We start from the raw sequence: 19531 nt of genomic DNA, 5'->3' as shown, positions 1-19531 counted from the left end.
ACATTGAAAACTTTCTTCACCCCTTATAATCCAAGATGACAAATAGAGGCCAAATCGAAAATATAGCAGAACAACATAGCATGTCAAACCGAAAAAAATCACGTTATTTAAATAAGTAAAAATAGTTTTATCCACCTCATAATTGTGGTCAGACTGATTTCAGAATAGTCAAATGTAATTACTATTTTACACCCATTACCGTAATATGGGAACTAATTTTATTTGTCATTTAAATTGTAAATTAGAGACCCCATAAAGTCCATATTTTTCATCATAGTATAATTCATTCATTCAACAAATTCAACAAAGATTCGATCCCGTGCTACTTTCTTATATTTGTAATTTGTTCATGTTTTCACAATTTATTTCATATAGATGTATATCCCTAATCTACGTTCCCAACCAATATTCTTTTGGGGGTTACAAATTCAATAGAATACAAATTTTTCTTTTCTTACCACATATTAGATGTGAAAGTGGACTTGGGGATACTCCAATGTGGGGACTTTACATGAATAAATTTATATGTGGCAATTATCTGTACGATGGTTCTTTACCCCAGGGTAGCATAAATACAATTTTTTAGTGGTCAAGACCAATATGGGCCCTCCTCCGAAAATCTTATGCGAAGAGGTTCTCTACCCCCTTAGAAACAAAGATGCCAAATAAGGGCCAAAAATAGAAGAAAGTGGCGAAGACTCCAAAAATGGCTTAAATCATACGATGGTTATTTATGATCGATATCATGACCTGCAAAAGCGATTTAAGGTATCTTAAATGTTCAGGAAGAATTTTTGGAAGAATAGAAATCCTTTTCTAACTAAAAGTCCCATTCGCTCTACTATTTTGCACCCTTTATATTTGGTATTTTACTGATTGTACTCCCAAAAATTTTTGCATTTTGAGCTCTCATTGGACGGATTATTGTCACATGAAAGAAGTAGGGCCACGCTTTGAAATAAGACCCATCAGTCTTTTTCGGTCATTTTTATTTGTTTAAATGTCTGCGCATCTTCCAGCTGAAGCACGATGTAGGCCCTGGAGTTGAAAGGTAGATGTCAGTTACCATCGTATTTCGCACTTATTTCATTTTTTTTTTTTTTTTTTTGTGAAAAATTGTATATAGTGAAAAATAATTCTTTATTTTGTTCACAAAAAATCCACTGAATTCAATATGATATTACAAATAGAAAAAAATGACAAAAGAATAACAAATTGAAAAAATCTTCAACTTGTTCGCTGATTTTTTACAGCAACTGTTTAAAGATCCTTACAAAGTTTGTCAATAGAATGTACTTTTGTTTTAAAATTCAATTCCATTGGAAATTTTTTTCAATATTTTCCCGTTTTGAGAATTGTTGCAATAGATCTCTTTTTTTGGGATTTTTTTTAACGATTTTGAAAAAGTAATTATCTTTTAACTTTGGTGTGACCGCATTAAATTATTTCGGTATCATCTATTCCGTTTCGCCACCACATAATTCGGTACTACACTTCCATGTAACCCGCCATCAATTTTAGTTCTCAAGAAATCAAGTCAATTAAATAAATTGGTATTAATATTCGAATTCAAAAATAAAATATAAAAAACACTACAAATGTACATTAGAAAAAAGTAAGTCAAAATGAAAAAAATCATGCAAAATAAAACATTACTATTGTAAATTTCAAAAGTCAAAATGAAAATGTTAACATATCACATATATTTTACGCGATTTTTTTGGATATTATCCTTTTCGGATAAGAGACAATTCCGAATTTGTATGAATCATTAAAATCAGTTCAGCGGTTCTTAAGTTATAAGCGTAGTAACTAACACAACTTTCATTTATATATATAGATTTGCTCCCATGTATATGTTTCAACCGATTTTGTGCTTAAATCTCTCACTTTCGAAATATGCACTCTACAATAATGATATTTTGTACAAGATATCTCATAGAGCTCAGAAATGCCCAATATAAACCTTTTTTACGAGAGCTCTACTAAATGTGCATAGTGGTGTAGTCGGCCCCGCTCGACTTTTGACCTTTCATTTGACCTAAAGCTAATCCTAATGATATGATGTGCTAAGGATAAAAGTCGGAAATTGATCTTATATTTTACTGGAGTTATTATTAATCAATAATTTGACCTTTTGTTTCGGAAACAGTAGAAGGAATGTGTTAATATTTTCTATTTTCGCACCTGATCCAAGATTTCACCAAATTGGTTACTCCCTTCGGTCGAACAGAAAAGAGGACTGGCTGGTGGACATGACCAGATATATTTCAAATGACCTGAAACGAGTTTGACCAAGGATACCTGGGATCTATAACCATTTTTCTTTTCATATTTCGTTTGTTTATAAAATCTCTGTGACCATAAAGCTATGAATAAAAAAACAGAAATCGGTTCACATAGATCCCTTTGATGATGATCCGTTCGATTTAAGGTCTTTAAAAAGTTTTGGAAATGACAATTTGATATTTGGGTAGATATTTGTATAGAAAATATTGAAATCGATTTACATTTTGGTTCCGACCGATCCAAGGTATTTGTTGCGGTTGTCGATTAGTTTTAAAGCATTTATATTTATAATTCGACCAGGGTTGAGAAGTCGGAGTCTTATCAAAAATGGCTTGACTCCCCAGTCCTGATTTGGGCTTCTCAGCATTTTTTTCAAAAAAAAAAAAAAAAAAAAAAAATCTCAATACAGGTCCAGTATATATGATGCAGTCGGTATTTACAGTTATATTATAGCTGCACATAGTTCCCAATGTGTTAATTTACTCGTGCTGGAGGTTATCCTAAATTCAACAAATAAGTATAAAAATCGTTCTATTCTTAGTACACAAGATAGAAATTAAAATTTTTACAATTTTCTCAAGACCAAAAATAATAAACCAATGCATTCAATCATTTCTTCAAAAAAACATCTTCAGTGATAGTCTCTGGACGGGATCATGAAAAAAACCTTATTTGTTAAAAAAGAATTGGTTAGAATTTTTCTAAAATTTACAGCCTTATTTTATGAAAATAGTTACTTTCACTCGAATCGTTTGTATTCATACGTATTCGTTTTAAATTTTGGTGTCTGTAAAAATTGTGAAAGTTTTCGTTAATTTCCAAAAGGCTTTGATATTTTGTTAATTTTGTAATTTAATTCCATTAGAAGTAGTGCTGTTGTGGCAACTCAAATGAATTCACAATTGATCAAAAAATTTTAAAATAAAATTTAAAATTGTCAAGCAAACATTTGAGGAATATGGACCTGTAAAATGCGACAGACTAAAGTTGATGTGTTTAAATAATTATTAAGTAATTCACTATTTCAAGAAACTACTTATACAACATACCTTGAACGTGATATTTTCTGAAAGGTAGTTTGGAAGACCATACACTTATTCAAACCCGCAGATATGTATTGTTGTTCAGCGCTTTGTAAGTGCTTGCCGCATTTTCTTATTTTTTTCTTTGTTTGCTGACCGTAGATTCGATCACCAGAACGAGATGGCCTATACCGGGAGATCATCAAAATTAAATTCATAGTGTTGATACTGACTATATAATTCTTGAACTGATAAAATAATAAAATAACTAAAATTGCATTGAAGACACTTCCGGCCCCATCCTGATGTTGTCAGCAGAACAAAAATTCAATAGTTTTAAGAAAAATATATTTTTTATTTACAAAATATATGTGAAATCAATGTAAATTTAAATCTCAATCTCCTACCCAGATACATGCATAAAATTACATTCTAGAATATTCTATGAAGAAAGCAGAACTATAAATTCAAGTGTCCAGCTATTTTGGTATTACGTCAGAATGGCCATTTTTATGTACACATACATATACACATGTCTCTACATCTATATTGAAAGTCCGCAACCTGTAAACAGCATGCGAATTGGAAAACAGAGGAGCCGCACAACAAAATACAAAACATTTTTGGAATATCTCCTCCATGTTGAATTGATCCCTTTTCTGGACACGGCTCTGGGAGTCCGTGTCACATGTCAAGGATATTACGAAAATCCCTCCAACATTTTTTCCTTCTCTGGTGTAACATTTCACAGACAGCCAAAGTGTGGTTTACATTGTAATCGAAGAAGACATCAACATTTAAACCCAAACTGAATAAAATTCACAAAAAATCTCTCTGTCACACACACACACATACAAATACAAACTGTAATATATCCCGCTGAAACTACCATCGATTGCAGTCGTATTTTTAATACCCTATTTCCAAATATTCGAATGACTGCCACCATAGGATGTTGGACTTGCAACATTTCCCTGCGACCAGATTTTGGAATATTTAATGTTGCAATTGTCGGACATTCAGAATCAAATTGAAAGTTGTTCATCTCAGTTCACACCATTTGCGTCGTAAATGTAAGAACTAATGTTTCTATGTTACTTAAGGACTGCTTCAAAAAACATTGAATTTTTATGGTGAAATGAAGATTGGTAACAATGTTTCGGAATGGTTTTTATGGTCAATCGAAGCTGAAAGGGAAACAAACTACATGGAATGGCTGTAAAACACACATATGTACATCAGTATATGTGGATACATAAACAAGTTGGACTTATTTTCCAATTTTGAACTCTCCCGTTGTTAGTGTGTGTGTTTTTAACACCTATCGTGTGTTAAAAAAACACACATACACAGAAACTACCAATACAGTAGTGAAGCAAATTGTTCTATTTTCAAAGGTTGCATATTTGTGTTTCATAATCAGACATGCCGGGTAAAATTAAAGCAAGTTTAAATATATCGGTCAAGTGGTCAAAAGGCCTGTACACTCGGCATTTCCATTCTGAATATAATATGAGATTATTTATTGAGAGTTTCTTAGGAAATAGGGGAAAAATTGAAATTATTTTTAGAGTTATAATTCTTCAAATTTTTGGCTTTTTGTGGGGGAGGTACTAGAAGGAGTTGATGTATAAATCCAACCTAATTTCGTTATTATAGGAGATAGGATTATTCAATATGTTGACCGTTTGTAAGGCAGGAACCAGAAAAAGTTTAGCGATATGGCTCAGGTTCAAAGCGATATGGCTCAGTCAGTTTTACCTAAAGATATATTCCCTCAGCCAATATTCGATTATATAAATATATTTCATCTTATGTTATGATTATTCAAATTGATGACCCTCTAAGGAGTAGATTCCGAGAAATGGGCCAATATTGTTCATTTCGTATCGGAACTAAATAAATATGATATAAATATTGTAACGCGCCTGATTTGGACTATATCGACAACTTCGTTCTTTTTATATGCGATATGTGATAATTTTTAGAAAGTGTTAAAATATGCGAGACTTGTCTGATATAGTCGACCGAAGTATTCCATTTGCATAGTTCATCTAATACAGATAAAAATATTGGCATCGGCAAAACTAAAAGAAAATACAAAATGCGAAATTATAAATTCCAAATTCATTTCAGGTTTCTTGTTGAGATAAATATTTAGATATAGCAATTTGTAAAGAATCGCTGACATGTTTCGCAAGTTATGACAGATAATAAGTAAAAAAAAAACATTTACTTCGGCCGGGACGAACTTTTAATACCCTCCACCTTAGGGTAAAGGAAACATTAGAACCCATTGAGACCCACAAATACCGATTTTTAGTCATATTCGTGGGAAAATGTGGCAAAAATCATCAAAATATGGAATATCGGAAGGTACCGCAATGTGGTGCTATACAAAAACGTGAACCTATACATACAATGTTTCGCCACCGCAGCCGGAATCCATTATGACTAACAAAAACCAATTTTTGGACAAATCCGTTAAAAAATGTGACAAAAACCATTGAAATACCGAATGTCGGGAGGTACCGCTATATGGGGACTATACCAAAGCGTGGACCCATACATACAATTATGTATGTACCATTATGAACCTACACATACCAATTTCCAGACAAATCCGTGAAAAAATGTAGCAAAGATCATCAAAACACCAAATATCGGGAGGTACCATTATATGGTAACCATTATATGGTAACTTTAACAAAATGTGGACCGATATATCTTTTTTTCAATACCAACCATCCTAGACACAAATTGTTCTTCTAAATTTTGACGCTCTACGTCTGACGAATAGTCCGATCTTTACCATAGTTTTAACAGATCTTGTGTTGATTGAAATATTGAGATGTGCCGAATGGAATTGGATGTTAATTTCGCTGTTCAGAATGGAATTGGATGTTAATTTCGCTGTTTATGAGCTTCATGGACATACAAAATTTTGACCTTTTGTGGGAGAGGTACCAGAAGGAGTGAACCGATATATTCCATCTTCACAGCAGATCTTGTGTTAGTAACAATAATGGAATGTCTGAAATATGAAGAGAATCGGATACTTATTTCGAATTTAATCATTGTTTTGGTTTTTCAACACTTTGACCCTTTGTGTGGGAGGTACCAGAAGAAATGGTCCGATCTGTACCAGTTCTTGTATTGATAGAAATAATGAAATGCCTAATTCTTAATGGAATCGGGTGTTAATTTCGCGTTTTTTTGAATATTCAAAATTTTGTATCAGAAGGAGTGGACACCAGACCATCTATGTCTATTCATTGTCTATTGTCTATTTTGAAGACAACCGGACTCTTACATCACATTTTATAAGAGTTATAATTTTCCCAATTCCAAATGTTGACCCTTTGTGGGGGAGATACCTGATGGAGTGGAAAGATATTGCCCATTTTCGCAATGACGTAGCACTGATGGAAATGTTAAGATTTGCAAAGTTAGAGCAAAATCCGTTCTCTTTCTGTGCAGTAAAATAATTTTTTAGTACAAGAAGGAGTGGATAATAATAATACGATGTACCAAGTTTGGACCAAATAGGGTACTACCTTCGAGTGTTAGACACGTTTTGGCCATATCAAATGATATATACCCTCTCTAGCTATATGGCTGAAGGTATAAAAAATATTACCTTAAGTGAAGTATGAAGTAAATCGGATTTTAATCAGACCTATGAACGGACGGACGGACTTGTCTTAAGACTGATGATTTCGATATTCTTTCTTTAATAACAAAAATTGATAATGTAGTCTTATTATCAAAACAAAAAAAAAAAAAAAAAAAATAAGTTGATCTAAGAAATTATTGCGACAATTATGTTATCGGATGAAACGCGAACTTACCCTCAAATAATATCAATAATATTCAGTGTAGCTTGCATGTGTTATCTGTTATCCCCCGTAGGTTAATTTTTTAAATGTAACCGTACAGATTATATCTAACGGCCAGATCTTTTCCATCCCTCCCCCAAGCCTTTCAATCACATTTTCATCGAAATCGGCTGCACTTTTTAGATCAAGCTCTCAACATGAAATTCTTTTATAAAACTGCCCAAATTTATGTGGTTGATTATCGAGAGTTTTCATCTGAGGCTGGAATAAGCCCGATCGCAACCAGAGTCACCAGGTGTTGAACTTCCATTCATTATTGTTTTATTTTGGTATGAGGAACATGCTTTTGGACTTATTAAGAGGTAAATTGTTTGTTTTAACATGTTATTGACAATTATGTGGTGGGCTCGATGTAGTCAATGGTCGGTTTACTCGGTTATCTTAGCAAATTAAGATTTTTTTGTCTTCCGCACGGGGTTGGACGACTGTTACCATAAAGTTAATACTTTGTTCTAACTCCAACATACGCCGAACATTGGTGATGAAGTCTGAACCTTTAAGCCATCTAGCAATACAGAGTGTTTGATAATTATTTCTTCCTGTTGTAAATCTAAAGCCACAAAACTAATTCGATATGATATAAATTAATAATATTTAAAACTAGGCTACTGTTATGGGGAGGCTTTCCTATAAATATAAAATAACAAATTTAAGCTAGAATTTTGAAATGTTGATAAGACTGAGTTTTCTGAAATTCGAACTGAAAGGGTGCGGAAAGTACTTAAATGCACTAAATGTTTAATGCTTTGTACTGGATAAACAAATAAATAAGCTGGAATTTCGAATGAAAGTCATTGATTGAGTACAGGATAGATGTACCAAAGGTATTTTTGAAGTTCGAACTTTAAGGTAGCGAACAGTTCTAAAATAGTACTAAACTCCTAAAATGGTACCATTTGTTATTGTGTGAACGAATAGAACTAACGAATGAAGCTGGGATTTTGAAATTTTGTATTGGGTTGTTGGGTTTATGAAAAAGATGTAGTTTTGGAAATGTTACAATTTGGCATTCGTTGAACAGATAGTGCTGGAAATCTCTAAATTCGGTATTAGGGTCGTTGTTCATGTGTAGCCTGGACATATGGAGGTGGTTTCGGAAATCTGTGCTTCAATTGTATATAAAGTGGTATTAAATTAGTAATTGGTTGAATAGATGGAATCCCGAAAATTTATATTCTGGTCTTTGTAGGTATCCAGGGCTGAGATATGGAGGAGGTTTTGGAAATGTGTGCTATAATTGCACGAAAAATACTAAATTGGGTATTGTGTGAAGGGATAGAGCTGAAATCCTGCTGGTGCCAAAGGAGACTTTGATTTTGAACAATAATTGTACGTACTATAATTGAACAAAATAGCACTCAATTTGGCAAATTGGTGAAAGTTAAAGAGCTGAAACTTTAACATTTGAAATTATTATATTGATATTAACGGTCCTGAAATTTGATATGGATGTTGCTGCTGGTGCCTGTAGCTGAGAGAAGGAACTCGCTTTTTAAATTCTTATTCGTTTGATATGGTGGTGGTCAATTTTTATTATAAAAAGACGTTGAACTTTTGGCCAGAAAAAATTTGATGTGGAAAAAAAAAATGTGGAAAGAGTTAACTAATGCTAAGTTCACATGACACTTGATTCGCTCTCTATTCGTTGTTCGACCATTAATTATAAAATATCTTCTTAATTCCCCACATAAAATTTGCTGAACGAACAAGGATTTTTTTCTTGGCTCCATTCAAATCACTTACAGAACTAAGATGAAATATGTGTCATCCCTAATAAATGAGAGCATATATCGAAAAAGTAAATTATGATATTTAAAAATTCAAAATAGAAAAATTTTACGAAATTTTCAATTTTTTTCAGGAAGACTGCAAATTATGAATGAAAAATATAACGTTGAATGGCGTATGAACATTCAGACTAGAGTAAACTTTGTTTTCTTCCTCATTCGTAGTACGCCTTTTGTCCAAGAGTTGGAGTATTCGCAGAAAGCTGGAAACTAAAGAGGTACTATTTTCAATAATTTAGCATTCACAAAAAATGGATTCACAAGTTTCTTTCCAGCAAAAATAAAAAACAGAAATCACAAAAAAATATATTAAAAACGTCAACATTATTAGAAAAGGATCAAAACATGAATGAATATTGAAAAATAATGATAAAATAGCACTTTAGATCATTCGTTTCGATAAAGAAAATAAATGAATGTGAAAAGTTATTACGGTGCATGAAGTTATTTTTGGAATTTTTTTCAAGAAATAATGAATAAATTGTGCATTTTTGGTATTAAAATGAAATTTAAAATGTAAATGGTAAACAACTCAACTAAATTGCCTCTACGAACCTTTCTTTTTTACTTAATAATCTTCCGTCTATCCTATCTCTAATTTTTGTTCGTATGGACCAAAGGTTTTACAGTAAAGCAGCTGCAGACTCATTGTAGCTGTGCTTCGCTAAACTAAAACAGACCAATTTTCAACTTATAATTGTAGATCCAAATATTCGTTTTAAAGAGTTTAACTACATTGTTATAAAGAATTTAAAGGAATCTGTTTCCCTTTAGTTTTCCCCAAAAATAAATCAGGTATATCTGTATTAAAAACTACGCTTCAACTGGAAAATCAGAAACTACACGATGGTTTCAAAACAGAAATTTGTAAAAAATCGGTATATAATGTGGAGAAATTCGAGCCGATCTAGGAAATTGTGATGTTTCGTCAGCTACTGATTGGAGCTGAACTAGGAATATGCACATGGTATTTCGCACAACATATTTGTAATTTCAAAAAAAAAAAAAATATATATATATATACGGCTGAAATCGAGGCTCTCTCGCCAAAATTCTCTTACAATAATACTGTAGAACTTAAAAAGTTGAAACTACGTGACATTATTGCGGAATTAAAGAAAATAATATGTCAAAAACATTCAAAAAACCTTCCGTTATAAAAGTTCTCATTTTTTAAGAACAAGAATATTTGTCGTAAACCCATATATATTTATGATCAACATAGAATTATAAGTCAATTTAACAATGTCCGTTCGCCTGTCTGCCTGTCCAAGATACAGTCCACAATTTTGCGAAATTTTGCACAATACTTTAAATTGTGTTTAGGACTGTTGGAGTTGAAAAAGAGGTATGTTGGTTTCCCTACAGCCCTCATATAACAACCGGTACGTCCCGATTTGTTAATTGTTTGTTAATTTTAAGCACATTTTTCACGATTTTTTTATAATTTTGTATTCACAGTTTGTAATGGGTTTTACCTACTGTCTCCTGGTTTTTCTATTTCCCCATAGTCGGTATTTTTACCATTTGGGCTACATTTTCTATTTTTGCTTAAAAATATATTTGTAGTTCATAATAGGTTCTACAACCGGTATCAAAACATTGTCCATATTTGTCCAAGATTTCTATATAACGGTACCCACTGATATTCGGGATATAGATGATCCTTGCAATATTTTTCCACCATTTGGTATTTAAAACTCGAATTAGACAAGAATACTTGTAGTAGAAAATTGTTCCCGTTTTGGTATGGCCCCTATACATAGGTTCCACGCACTGTATTGTGTTTTAAAACTTTAACTGTATTCTTCAACCGATGTCACTGTTATTTGCAGATTAAAGAGGAACACGTTTAAATCCACAAACTGTTATCGAAAAATATTTTTTTGAGGGTACTGAAAAAAATTTCGGCCCGGCCAAATTTATGGTTTCTAATTTGTTATGTAATTTTATTAGAAATAAGGTTTTAGCAAAATGTTCAATCTGAAATTTGCTGTTTTAACAAGTTCTTTATTTGATATTTTTATCACATATTTCTTTTAAAAGAATACAATTATTATATTTTTTCAACGAGTTAATTCCTTATAGTGGTAACGCATTTAGGCCTATCCACGTTTTCCAGCTGACTTGGTTTTAGTTAACTCTTTTCTGAAGGCCGTATTCTGAAGGCCGAACTTAATGCTTTCCACCCCACTAAAGTATTTGCTTCCACCTTCAATAGCCTACAATATTTGCATTGAAAGAAAAGTTTTTTTTTCAATATTTCACCCGATATTAGTTTTTCATTAGTAACTTTAATCAATTTATTATAATAACGAATTGTGTTCTTCAATAGTCGTTATAACAAATATTTTTATTTCATTGCCCCACTTCTTTGGTTTAAATTTAAATGAAATAAAAATTTCTACAAGTTTTCTAGTCATATCCATAAAGTCGATTGGACATTTCAATTGGTTTTATGGTTTTGTTTACGAAAACAACTTTTAAAACTTGCAGACAAATAAAACTGGGCCAAATGGGAAATGGAAAAATGTATGAATTTCTGATGCCGGTAGCATCATTTCAAAACCATTCGTACTGAGGTCAGTTTTGTAAAATGGATATGTAATAACTCATAATTGTAATTATGTGATTGGAAAACTGGTTAAATGCTACTCATACATATTAGTTTAGTTTAGCTTAGGTTAGCTTTGGTTAGATGTGCAAGTGAATGTATTCAGAAATGTATGCATGTATGTGTTTTGATGAACCCTTAGTATTTTCTGGTGTTTAATAAAAACATTTGGAAAAGTTGTAGAAGTAATGCTAAATACTTCCACAGAAAAACGTGTTTGAAGGGAATAATAAGGATATTTCTGAATAGCTTAAGTCTTAGCATATTAATTCGATATTTATTACAAATAATAAAAACTAAAAAACAGCTTTTACAAATTAAATTGAAATTCCTTCCATTAAATGTATTTACTTTTTATTATTTCAATTCTACATAGTGTCGTTTAGTTCCTCTGGCCTGCTCATTTGAAATACCAAGAATCTACGCTGGACAATTCGTATTACATATGCCTGTCCAGCAACGCCTTCAGACATTTCCATCTTTAAAATGTAATAAAAAAATACATCTTGGGTTATTTATGTAGGACAAGTAACGAACAAGTAAGGACCTTCTAAATACAATGTCCTGCAGCTCGGCATAGCCCTAACTTATCTTGCAAGTGCTAGTCCTTGTTATTGTTTGTTCTCTTCAACAACTGTAAAATGAAAACGAAATGTATGAATGAATGAAATGTTTTCTTTTTCTTCTACGCAGTACTGCTGCTGATGTTGCTGCTGTTGTTGCTGCTGTTGTTGTTGCCTGTCTGTTTTGTTACGAAATACTGCATAAATGTTTACAAAGACTCATTGTCCTCGAAATAATGAAAATAAAACAAAAAGCGAACAACAAAGCCTAACACAAAATTTTAATTTTCCCCAACTTTGTTTCTGAAAACGAACGCCATGTCTGTACGAATTCCATTTTCCGTACTAAGCAAATTCACATTCATGTCAGGGTAATGGAGGTACACGGTTTTTTGTTTTTCATTTGTATCGAATACTGAATGGAGGAGTTAAAGAGTTGCTGAATTTGTATTTACAAATTGTATGAGGTGTTGTAATACTTTTCAGAATTTTACGCAGAACTGCTTATATAAGTAAAGATTCACATGAGTATAAGTAAAGATTCAAAAATATTTATTAAACAATTTTAGAAAAAATATTTGCTTATGAAATTATAACAGAATTATTGGGAAATCTGTTGTAATTTTTTGTGCAAGGCAATTAGCTAAACAAATATAAAATGAGTTTTGTTTCTTTATATTGTAGTATTATTTGTTTTGGATAAGGATTGTATGCTTATAATTTGATTTCTTCAAAAAAATGTTCTGGAAATGAATGAGAAAGAGGAGATTAGGAGATAGTTACTTTTGAGATAAGCATAACAAGTGGTGAGAGATGAAAGTGCTTATAAGTGCGGTTGTAAGATTTAGAAAACTTCTTTTCAAAAGAATTTAAGTTTAATTAATTTCTTTGATTCCTCTTCCTTCTTCTTCATTTGGGTAAAAAATGTTTTATATCAGAGGAGTTATTTTAAAAAAACGAGGGAACTGATGAGGCTTTGTGGCTCTTACCGAAACCTACGTATTCCCTGCCCTACCCCCTGGTAAACATTACCATCTTTCTTCACTAATAAATAGACGTTGTTTTTATAAAAAACAACAATAATGGGATTAAGCCTGACTATTTTGCAACAAAAAACACTGTTCTGAAATATTTTGATTAAAATGTCAAATAAACCTACCCTATTTGGTAAAAATTGTATCATCAATGGAACTAGGAATAAATAGGTAATAAAAAATGTAGAAAGACATTAAGATCGACCGGGCTGAACTTTTAATACCCTCCACCAAAGGGTAAAGAAAACATTTGTATATAAAATTATCTGGATTAAAACGTATTCCACTTTTAACTACAAACATAAATAGGATCGGTAGGAAAAGTTTTCAATAAAGTGGCTGGAGCCGCTGTATGGGGACAATACTAAAACGGGAACCTATAAGAGTATAGACAATTCTATACTACAAGGATTGTTATCAATAGCTAGAATTTAATACCACACTCAGTGGGTACCGTTATATAGAAAACATTGACCAATATGGACAATGTTTTGACACCGGTTGTAGAACCCATTATGAAGTACCTTCAAATGTGAGCTAGAGGAATACGTGAACCCAGGTATTCAATGTTCTATCATCGGAGCTAAAACCCATTACAAACTACAAATACCTAAAATAAAACCATCAAAATACGAAAACGTGGAACTACATGTACAATCTTCTGCCACCGGATCTAGAACCCATTACGAACTACAAATATCATTTTCTAGACAAAAATGTGAGCAAAAACCTAGATATTCAATGTTCTGCCACCAGAGCTAGAACACATTATGAACTAAAATACCAATCCGCGGAAAAATGTGGTAAAAATATACCAAAAATCGGGAGGTACCATTATATAGGGGCTATACCAAAACGTGGACGGATATATCTCATTTTCAATACCAACTATACTATACACAAAACAAATTGTTGTGCCAAATTTTGAAACTCTACGTCAAAAAAATCGAGATTTCAACAGGCAGACAGACGGACATCGTTAAATCGACTTAGAATTTTATGCTGATTATGAATATAAATACTTTATAGGGTCTTCGACGAATATTTACCTTTTCAAGGTGGTGGGTACAAAAATATCGGTTCGGACTTAGATACAAATATACACCTAAAACCAAATAAAATACACGCCTTTGCTGGAACTTTTCTGTAAGATGGTTATCAACCCTCAAGGTTGCTTAGATACAAATCGATTGGAAAATGTAGTCAAGACATCAGGAGGTACCATCATAAGGGCGCTACTCAAAAACAAAAAAAAAAAAAAAACACGTGGACAGATATGACCCATATTTTACAAATGATTCTATATGTAACCATGTGAGTCAGTGAGTGAGGCCTGTAAAAAATTTGAAAACTCTGTCTTAAATGTTGCTAAGCATAGAACAAAATATTTAAGGCCCTTTGTTAAGGCTATATAAAAAATGGACCCTAAAAAGGTTTCATCTGAGAATCCAGAACCCTTTGGGAATTTTGATCCACTAACAGTGCACTATCACATCCACCTAGGATTTCCCACCCCCCAGAACTTGGCATTTTCAGACAGTGTAATTACTAAAAATGTTGACCATGTATAAGACAGGTGCTGAAGATATGGGTTGGTATTGTACATTTCATATCTGACCTAAGCATCATATAGACATTGCGGCGTGGTAGATTCGGACCTTATCGACTACTTCATTACCTTTATGTGAGACATGTATATATTAGAAAGAATAATTTCAGCTTCTATAAGAATTATAATCGTTCAAAATGTTAACTCTATTTGGGGTGCCGATATTGGTCATCACCAAAATCAATCTAAGTTGGCAACAAAAATTAAAATGTACCATGTTTGGACCAATTTGTATATTTCCTTCGAAAATTGTCGTGTGCACCAACCTGAAAGACAGACGGAAGGATTTACGGACGGATTTCGCCCTTTGTGGCCACATGGTTTCGGGTTTAATAAATCACTAGATTTTTACTCGTATTTCCAAATTGGATCTAATAATGTTAACATGTTTTTATTGCATATTAAATTTAAGTTGGATTAAGGATAGATACGCCCTTGTAGATACGCTAATGTCCTAATCTACAAGGGCATTTAGTTTGTAACTATAAATGTGAGTCAATTTTTTTTTTTTTAAATATTTCTCGGACTTATATCAAACGGCTTAAAATGTATTCATTCAATGAATAAATTATACAAAACAAGTAAAAAAACATTAAGTTCGGCAGGGCCAAACTTTTAATACCCTCCACCTCAGGGTAAAGGAAGCATTAGAAGAAATATGTCAAAAATCATCAAAATACCGAATATTGGGAGGTACCGTTATGTGGGGGCTATACCAAAACGTGGACCTATACATGCAATGTTTTGCCACACTCACAGGGACTCGTTATGTCCTACAAATACCAATTTTCAGACAAATCCGTGAAAAAATGTGGCATAAATCATCAAAATACCGAATATCGGGAGGTACCGTTATATGGGGACTATACCAGAACGTGGACCGATATATCTCAATTTCAATACCAACCATCCTAGACACAATACAAATTGCTCTGCTAAATTTTGGCGCTCTACGTCAAATAATGTCGGCTGTATCGTGATTTCAACAGACAGACAGACGGACAGAAAAACAGACGGACATCGTTAAATCGACTTAGGATTTTATGCTGATTATGAATATATATACTTTATGGGGTCTACGACGAATATTTAAGGATGTTACAAACGGAATGACAAGGTGGAGGGTATAAAAATTATTTTTCACGACAAAATTGTCTATTGTTTTTATACCCTCCACCATAGTATGGAGAGTATATTAAGTTTGTCATTCCGTTTGTAACACCTCGAAATATACATTTTAGACCCCACAAAGTATATATATTCTTGATCAGCATAAAATTCTATGTCGATTTAACAATGTCCGTCGGTCAGTCCGTCTGTGGAAATCACTCTAGCTTCCGAACGAAATGAAGTAAGTTGATAAAAATTTAATCAAATGTGTATTATGTCTGCAGGACTTTTGGTATAGAAAATGGGCCATGTAGGTCCACGTCTTCGTATAGCCTCCATATAACGGTACCTCCCGATATTCGGTATTTTTATGATTTTCGCTATATTGTTTACCGGAACTATTTCAAATTTAGTATTTGAAATTCGTAATGAGTACTACAGCCTATGCCAGAACATTGTCTGTGCAGGCTTATGAGAAAAGTTGCGTATGCAGGTCCACGTCGTCTTATGGGCCCAAATATAAGATTACATTCGGTATTTTTAAGATTTTAACAACATTTTTATGGATTTTAATTTTTTGAAAATTGCCAAATGTGTTCCAATTGGTGGAGGGTATTCAAAGTTCGGCCCGGCCAAACTTACAGCTCTTTTCTTTGTTATATTTTGAAATGAAATGGTTTCAAAACTCCAAGTGCTCGCGAGCTTCACTGCTGGTATCGACCACTACAAAACAGTGTTCGTCAACGCACTGTTCCTTGGATACTTTGTGTGATTACTGAGATCATCTTTCTCTTTTGTTTTGCAAAATCCAAGATTTTTCAGATTTCGTTAATAAAATCATATTGATAGTTAGGAGGGTACATATTAACTTTGTCATTCAGTTTATAACATCCCTAAATATTATAACATCCCTAAATATTATATATTCATAATCAGCATAAAATTCTAAGTCGATTTAACAATGTCCGTCTATCCCTCTCTCCGTTGAAATCACGATATAGCCCACATTATTTAACGTAGAGCGCCAAAATTAGGCAGAACAATTTGCATTGTGTCTCGGATGGTTGGTATTAAAAATGAGATATATCCGCCATGTTTTGGTATAGTCCCCATATAACGGTACCTTCCGATATTCGGTATTTTGATGATTTTTGCCACATTTCTTCGCGGATTTGTCTGAAAATTGTTATTTTTGTGTCCTAATGGGTTCTAGCTCCGTTGCCGAAACATTGCATATATAAGGCCACGTTTTTGTATAGCCCCATATAGCGGTACCTCCCAATATTCAATATTTTGATGATTTTGCTACATTTTACCTCGAATGTGTCTAAAAATTAGTATTTGTGGGACACAATTTGTTCTAATGTGTTTCCTTTACCCTAAGGTGAAAGATATTAAAAGTTTGTCCCGGCCGAACTTAATGCTTTTTACTTGTTGTAACTAAGTTTTCGTTGTGCCCAAAGCATGGCTTAATCTGACAAAATATCTTCAATTCGAGGGCAGCGTTGAAATGGGGCTATCTGTATCGAAATCGGCAAGCACTTTGATTAGGAAACATTTTAACTCTCATTCTTATTTTTCAAACAGGATAACTCGCAAGCGCTTCTAACATAAAGGAATGTAATTCAATTTTCTTAAAAAACTCGTACTATTTGAGTGCTGCCACTCGTTAGTATTTTTCTCTCGATGCATTTATATCCAATCATAGATCATGTCGAAAGAAAAAGTACATAGGCAGATGCCTTCTACGACCTCCACACAAATGATAAATATTTGGAATATTCATAAATCTCATAAAATTAATTTGGTGTATCCGAATTAGGCCAAGGTTAAATTATACCCTGCCCGCCTCCGATAAGTGGAACACTCATATCGAAATAAGGAATGAATGAAATACTTTAATGCATAAAACAAACTAGTACTTTCTCACTGTTTTATTTTCCTGCAAATTCTTTGATTCACACATAAATTTAGAGATAATATGCTGATATTAAGACTACCAACAGGGTTATTCTAACTCAAAACTAGTGATAACACCCCGCTGGTATCTTTAATCACCAATAATCACGCGCAGCATTCAAGGTTTAAATTGTGAGTGTTGAATGCGCCAGCTTCCACAGTCTGGCTAGCAGACGTGTTTCCATCCATTCAAATGAACAACAAAATGACACGACCTTGAGCGACAGTTTCTTGTCAAATGAGTCAGTGAGCGAGTGTATGCGAAACACTCAAATAAAATGTACAAATAAACCTAGCAAACAAAGAGCGTGTTTACAAAGGCGTACAAATAAAACAGGCGAAACAAAGAATTGACATAGAGTCGTCCTTTGCATCCACACACACACACACACCTATTATGAGCATGACTTTGTGTGCATGGAAATCTAGAAGGTAGTGAGAAACCGCAAAACTAACACACACACACGATTCCTTCCAAAGGCATCTGCAGAATGTCAAAGGCTTGGGAAATAATAACAAGTATGCAGTATTACCGAACAGACAAAAACCTGACAGCTCTATTCATTTCAAATCTTACAATCTTGGAATAGAAAACAATTGTTAACAAAGAATTTACCACATTTAATTTTTGTTATCTTTTAGATGCAAAGGTATCCATGTTGACATATGTATATATGTACATACACACGTTGCATTAAATAGTGTCGAAATGTGCCGGGTCAGTAATGCAAATGTTGTAAAGTATAAAAAAGAAAATCTCTTATTTGTTTAATCATTTTAAAAAGAAATAAATTATTTTTCTTTGAAGGAAATTCTAAATTACGAAAGTGTCTACAAATCTGCAATGTCCATCAGACACAAATGGAATATCTCTATTGGAAGATAGGATAGAATGGGTTGTACAAATAAAGAATTTTTAAGGCTGCAGCAAATAAAGTACAAGCTACCATGAGGACAGCCCAAAACAAAGCAATATATTTAAGAAATTAGTGACCTGTTTCAATCAAAATACTTATGTTCCTTCCAATTCGAAAGAAATTCACTTTCGCTTTCTTCAAAATTTTTTTCTGTAATTTACTTGGATGGTTCTTTATACAAAAAGGGATTAAAAAACTTTTCGCCCAACGAATGCTGTGGTTGTTGGTTGGTGCTGTTGTCGCCTTGTGTGCTGCCTGTCTGAACGTTGTGGTGGTGGTTGGTTGGTGCTGTTGGCGTCGCACTAGTTGTACGTTGTTGTTATTGTGCAATAGGTGCGGTTATTTTTTCGTTCTAATATACGTGATGACGTTATATACTGTAAAAATACACTTTCAACTTAGTAGTATATGAAGAGTATGAGGAATATGTTCATGCTCCTAGAATGGCAAATATGGATTTGACAATTTTTTTCACAAGTTTTCTAGACCTAATTTCATTCAGCAGATTTCGGATATAAATAATTTCATTTGTCGCTGCAGATTACTATACTATGAAGGATATATTAAGTTTGCCATATACATTTTAGACCCCCAAAATTTAACATGTGTTCATAACAGAGATTAAAGTTTCCAAAACACTTAAGATTTTTCTGTTAATACCACGCTTTTTGTGCTAGGCAATGAAGTTTCCGAACTGCCCTCTTATCCGAACCGATTTTCACCAAATT

At 33.0% G+C, this 19531-nt stretch overlaps 1 long non-coding RNA gene across 3 annotated transcripts in view; it reads left to right on the top strand.

Moving 5' to 3' along the window:
• The window catches only part of LOC131802625 (uncharacterized), a 53255-nt gene extending 34257 nt beyond the window's left edge, over positions 1-18998 (top strand). For all 3 annotated transcript variants that reach the window (XR_009342297.1, XR_009342299.1, XR_009342298.1), the window contains 2 exons: positions 18529-18627; positions 18695-18998. This is a non-coding gene — a long non-coding RNA (uncharacterized LOC131802625). The remainder of the gene's footprint in view (positions 1-18528; positions 18628-18694) is intronic.
• The last annotated feature ends 533 nt before the right edge of the window (positions 18999-19531 follow it).

This window comes from Musca domestica, unplaced genomic scaffold (assembly GCF_030504385.1).
Source record: "Musca domestica strain aabys unplaced genomic scaffold, Musca_domestica.polishedcontigs.V.1.1 22, whole genome shotgun sequence".
Classification (NCBI taxonomy): Eukaryota; Metazoa; Arthropoda; class Insecta; order Diptera; family Muscidae; genus Musca; species Musca domestica.
Note: the sequence above shows the minus strand (reverse complement) of the source record. Positions and strands in the feature narration are given on the sequence as shown.